Genomic DNA, 6,477 nt, shown 5'->3' on the forward strand with positions numbered 1-6,477 from the left:
ATGGATCCAGAAAATTAAGATATATAATTCAAAATAGATGATTGTGCTCTTGTTTTGAATCCAGATTTTTTTTTAAAAAATCAATAGTAAGATGTGGTGGCACATGCCTGTCATTCCAGGACTTCTAGGCTAGCCTTGGCTATATAGCAAGCTTAAGGCTAGCCTAGTCTACATGAGACTATCTCATATTAACCAAAGCAATAAAAAAAGAAAGAAAGAAAGAAAAAATTCAGTGTGTCAAACTTTTAAAGCTTTCAATTTTACTTTCAACTAATGCCTCAGTGTCTTTCCTGTTAAAGTGATTTTTAAAAAATCAACTTAGAAGAGATGCTTATACTGGTGTATATTCCAGGGACACAGTCGTAGCAGGGAATTGAAACAGCAGATTGAGGCAGGTGGGTAACAAAAAGAGCAGAGAGCTATGAGTTCATGAATGAAGGCCAACACTCAGCTGGCCTTCTCTACTTGTATACAGTCCTGTGTGGAATTATAAAACAGATACAGTCCTGTATATACACTGCCCACAGTTAGCAGCTCTTTCTACTTCAAATAAAGCAATCAAGATAATTTCCCAAAGGCATGCTCACAGGCCCATCTCTCAGGTGAATCTGGATTTTGTCAAGTTGACAACACTAGCCATCATAACTAACACATACCATTTGTATGTATAATGCTTTCACACACACACACACACACCACACACACACACACACACACACACACACACACACACACACCACACACACACACACACAGAGGCTGCTGTTCACTTTTTCTGTAAACTTAGAACCAAATAAGAAGCATTTCTGATGAATCGTGGATCCTCTGTATCACAGCATGTACATTCATTAAAGGAGCTGCATGCTACTCTAATGAATTTCAAGTTGGAATTCATTGGAACATCATGCAAATTCTTGTTCTGGAACATTCTATAAAGTTATATAACATGTATGAAATAATTATAATGGTGTTCCTCCTTATGTTGCAGTCAAGTGTGTCAGTGTGCTTGTGATTCTCAGCTGTAGACAGAAAACAACTCTGGAACTGTCTCCTGTGCTCAGGCAGTTCTGTTATTCTTGGTACCCAGTGACCAAATACTGAAGTTCAGGATTCATATTTCATAATTTCAGACCTAAGTTTGCTAAGACTAACAGAAAAAAGAGCAGGCTTAAGCTGACCCCGTTGCCAGGTGCAGGAGTCTCAGAAAGGGAGAGACCAAATTTTTGGGTTCAGCTCCATTTTAGAGAACCTAAGTTTAAACTCAAGGGCAGTACCTAGCATTAGTTTCCAAGTTACCCCTTAACAAAACCGGAGCCTAGCTCCACTTTCTAGGTTAACCCCCAATAAGAACTGTATCTCTGGTTAATCTTCCCTTAAAAATCTCGTGTTTCCAGGTTAACCCCTAGCAAGCCCTCCCTCTACCTAAGAACCACCAATTAGAAAGAAATCAAAAGTTTAGTTTATGATTGGGCTCCCAGCAGCAGCCAATTCTGCCAAAGGCCACAGTAGCACACCAATTAGATGTTTGTCAGACTAGAAACTCACCCCTCACTTGCTACTTTCTGTAAACCTTGCCTTGATGAAAGTTCAGGGTTTTTCCTCCACCTGAACCATCCTGCGGACAGCAGTGAAGTAAGCCTGGAGTTAGGTGGAATAAAGACCTGGTGTGATTACATCGGCTTGGCTCCTGACTGGTCTTTCAGGGTTCACGAACAGTTCCTTGGTACAACAAAAGCATGAAGTCATAGGTCTGCAGCAATTCGAGCTGGTGGTGAGGACAAACCTACAACCAAATAAAAAGAGTTGCATGTGAATTGTAGATCCGCTGTATCAGAGCTTCATGAATGGGAAAGGTCTGATTCCCATTTGAACTGAGGCTGAGATAAGGAAAAGAAGCAGCCAGCAACATTCAAAATAATGTATTAGTTACACTTCTGTTGCTATGAAGAAAAAAAACCCACCATGACCAGGGGAGCATGCAGATGGCAGTTTATTTTGCTTACAGTTCCAGAGGCACGAGTCCATCGTGGTAGGAGGCACGGCATCAAAGAGTAGGCACAGTGGTAAGCACGGGGTGTGAGGGCACCAAGGGCAAGCAGGAACTGAAGTACGGCTGAGTCTTTCCATCTCAAAGCCTGCCCCTAGTGACACACTGTCCCAGGAAGACTGTACCACGTGAATGTCCCCAAACAGGGCAGTGAAGGGAGATTAGATGTCCAAGACCATGGGGAACATTCCTTATTCAAACTAACACAGAAAGGATTCTGTCATGGGGGCCAGATTAAAGGGGGGAAATATGGCTGTCTAGGCTTCATGGACGGAAGCAGCAGCAGGTGCATACTATGGAGACAGGATACAGACTGCTGCCCATGGGCACTTTGGGTAAGAGGGAAAGATAAAACCCAGACTTTAACTAATCCACCCAACCTCTAACACAGTGCCAAGAATTTTAGTGTTTCCTCACATAATGGGGCGTCCCAACTGAAGGCTGCAGAAGCAGGAAGACGAAATGGTTGCACACTTGTGTGAGTTATCCTACCCTGCACGTGTGCCGTGCAGGGTCACGTTGTGAAGCCGTCAGAGGGAGGAGCTGGAAGGGGGATTTCACTTACACTGTCTCTCTCTAAAGTCTTCACCTTTTTCTCTGGAGCAGTCATGTAAAAGACAAAGGCATTCCAGGTAGTTCCTGTGTTTTTCTGAGTCTCCTTCCCATAAGCCATTCTGGCTTTTGGAGGCTTCTTGTTGATTCCAAGAAACAGAAAAGACCTTAATAATCAACATGTTTTAGCCATCAGGGGAATGGACAATCCTTCTCACCGCAGTCAGAATGGCTGTCATCAAGGAAAAAACAAAGAAACAAAAATCATCAAACGTTGGCAAGGATGGGGAAAACCCACCCACGCCCTGGTGCCGGGGTGTAAATTGGAGCAGCTGCAGTGGAAATCAGTATGAAGTTTCCTCAAAAAGAAATTAACAAAAAAGAACTTCCATATAATCTGGTTACCTCACTTATGGGAATTCCTCAAGAGGAACAAAGCCCGTCTACTATAGAGACATCTATGCATCCATCATTACTGCTACACTGGCCACGATGGCCAGATGGTGTCACCAGCAAGGAAGTCCATCAATGAATGAATGGATACATAAAACGAGAGATACACACAAACCTTCACATACACAGACCAAGCCAGATTCAGAAGGACAAGTCCTGGAAGTATACAAAAGTCAAAGAAAGACTATTGGGATATAGGAAAGGAGAGGTAGTGTCCGGGAGGGGAAACGGGAAGGGTTATTGAAGAAAACCCCTTCCACTGTACCATTAGTATATGTGAGAACTCCGATATACATAATAACTGACTATATTAACATGTGTGCATGGGTTATTTTCTACCATATTTTGCATATTATACACATAAAAAGAGAACTTCAAATATAATGACTTCACATATTTGTTAAAGATCTGTTTCTACGTAGTTGCTTACAAAGCCACACAATACAGCTTTGTAAGTGCCTGCTTTTCTAATGTACTCCTTTAAGGAGTCCTACTGTATACCAGGAGGCATTCGTGAACCCCAAAAGACCAATCAGGAGCCGATCCGATGTAATCACACTAGGGTCTTTATTCACAAGCTCGAGCTTCAGCTTAAGTCGCCTTCAACCTTACAGGACGGTTCCGGTGGAGAAAAGCCTCAAACACTCATCTAGACAAGGTTTGATAGAAAATGGCAAGAGAGGGGTGAGTGTTTCTAGCCCCACAAGCATCCAATGGGGGCGGGGGACAGCTACTGTGATCTTTAACGTGATTGGCTGGTGCTGGGAGCCAAACAATGAACTTAACTTAAGCTTTCCTCCTGATTGGTGGTTGTTAGAAAGTGCCAGGGGCGGGCTTGTAACCTGCAGGTGCAGATTTGTTGAGGAATAACCTGGAGATTGGTGCTAGACCCAGGTGTTGTTGGGGTTGGGGGAATAACCTGGAAACTGGTGCTAGTCGCAGGATTTGTTTGAGGGGGTGGAGCTGGGGGTAACCTGGAGACGTAGGTCTTATTGGGGGGTAGCCTGGAAACGGATATTAGTTAACTTGAGTTTAACCTTAAGTCAGGTTATCTAAGATGGATTAGGAATCCCCAAATTTTGGTCTCTCACTACCTTGGTGGGTCTTCATTTGGGTCCTCCTGATACATGTGTAATTACATAACTACCCCAGTAAGACAAGACACAGAAGAGCAATTAGTGGAGTCCAGCACAAAATAAAAATGGAGAGTTGCTTGTTCAGAAAGTATGATAGAGTGCTTAACACAACGAATCTTGGGCCGGACTCGGAACTGCAGAGGCCACAAGACCTTGAAGCCAGTGCTCACTCTAATGTTATCAGCTAAGGCCAGTGGGGACAGAAGTTGCCCCAGTGATCGTGCGTTCTCTAGATGCATGTCAGTGTCCCCCTGCACGCAGAATACAGAAATATCAGGTAAGTGAATGTGTGAGCAGATGAATCATGGGAAACATTCTCCCTAATACTGGTTGTCATTTCCTAAGATTGCAGCAACAATTTGCCACAAACTAAGTGCTTAAAGGATCAGAGCCCATTTCCTCATAATCCTACAGGCTTAAAGTCTAACGTTAAAATGCCGATAGGACCATGCTGTCTCTGAGAAGTCTAGAGGAAACTCCTCCCTGAGTTTTCCAGCTGCGGGTGGCTCTGATCCTTTAGCTTGTCTCAAAGTCACGATCCCTTCTTCCTTCTTCAAGTATTTTTATTTTTCTATTCATATCAGGTCACCAGACATCAGATCTAATAATCCGTCTTAATCCAGTGTAGCTTCATCCTGATTATGTCTGCAATGACCAAATAAGGTCATACGAGATTCTAGGAGGAGAGGGACCAACCACTATTCCATCCATTTCCTCTGCCTGCATGGCATCCTTCAGAATGCCAGTTTATGCTCAACAATTCATATGAATTGCAATGTCATGTTATTGCCAACTCAACGTATCTCAAAGGATACATAAAACCATACAAATCATAAGAAGGCATGTATAATAAATGAAGTATAATCAGGGGAACTAAAACTTCGGGGATGTGGTTAGGAAGCCGATATCAATCAGGGCATCTTAGGAACGTGAAGAGCATCCACCGTAAAAGATGAATGGGGAAACGGGAAAAACTCGGAAACTAATGTTTTCCGCCTGAGCTGTGTGAATGGCTGTGAGCTAGCTGACTGGATATTCCCATTGGAGCACCAGAACCAATGGCTCTCTCCTCCCCTGGGGAGAGGGGTGGACTCTCAGAGGCTAACATTTGCATAAGTTGTCCATTAAGGACCAAAGCAGACTGACTTTATACATGGTTAGTAGCTTAGAATCATGAAGTGAGTGTGTAATGTAGGTAATTTTCTGCTACTGACAATGACCTAGGATTAGTTGATTTGGCATAACAACAGTGAAATATCAGAGGCAGGCTAACTTTATGAATATAAGAGGTGTATTCACATTTTGGGAGGTTGAAAGTCTAACAGCATAATCCTGTGCATAACGAGGAACCTCCCTCAGTTGAATCACTTCACAGTGGATAGAAATGGCAAAGGTGTATAGAAATAAGAACCTAACTAGAAAGGAAGTCAGAGGAAAGCCAAGACTTCCCAAGGATGTGTCTTCACTTGACCTAAGAACACTTCTCACTAGGACCCATCTCTTAAAAGTCCCACCTCCACACTGAAAACCATGTAAGTCTCCAGTGTATATAAAACTCTGAGGATCAAACCAGAGCACCCTTTCTCTACAGTCAAGCCAACCCATTCACGGATTCCAAATGCCAATGTCTGGTTTTAAATCTTCTTGCTTTAAGACAATTGTTGTCTGTCTTAGTTACTTTTCTATTGCCCTGACAAAGCATCATGACCAAGGCAATGTAAAAAAGAAAGTGATTAATGTGGGGTCTCACACTTCCAGAGGTTGAGTCCAGGACCATCATGGTGGGGAGCATGGCAGCAGACAGACAGGCAATTAACTAGGCCTGGTGCTGGAGCAGTGTCTGAGAGCTTATATGTGATCCACAGCTATGAAGCAGGGGGCAGGGGGAAGGGAGGGAGGGAAAGAAGGAGAGAGAGAGAGAGAGAGAGAGAGAGAGAGAGAGAGAGAGAACTAACCTGAAATGGTGTGGACCTCTGAAACCTCAAAGCCTACCTCCAATGGCACACTTCCTCAAAGGCTGCACATGCTAATTCTTCCCAAGTAATTCATCAACTGGGGATCGAGCATTCAAACATATGAGCCTATGGGGGCCATTTTCATTCAAACCACCACACTTTCAGAGCATGCATTAGCTGCTTCTCTCCCATTATTAAACTCTTACCTTCCCTCATATCCCTTGGTAACATAAGATACAATCTCGGTCACCTAAACTGTGGTTTAATAAACACAGTAGACTGTTGGATCCTATTGCAGACATTTGGGTGAAGATATGTTCAATCATGAGTGATG

This window comes from Rattus norvegicus, chromosome 7, assembly GCF_036323735.1.
Source record: "Rattus norvegicus strain BN/NHsdMcwi chromosome 7, GRCr8, whole genome shotgun sequence".
NCBI lineage: Eukaryota > Metazoa > Chordata > Mammalia > Rodentia > Muridae > Rattus > Rattus norvegicus.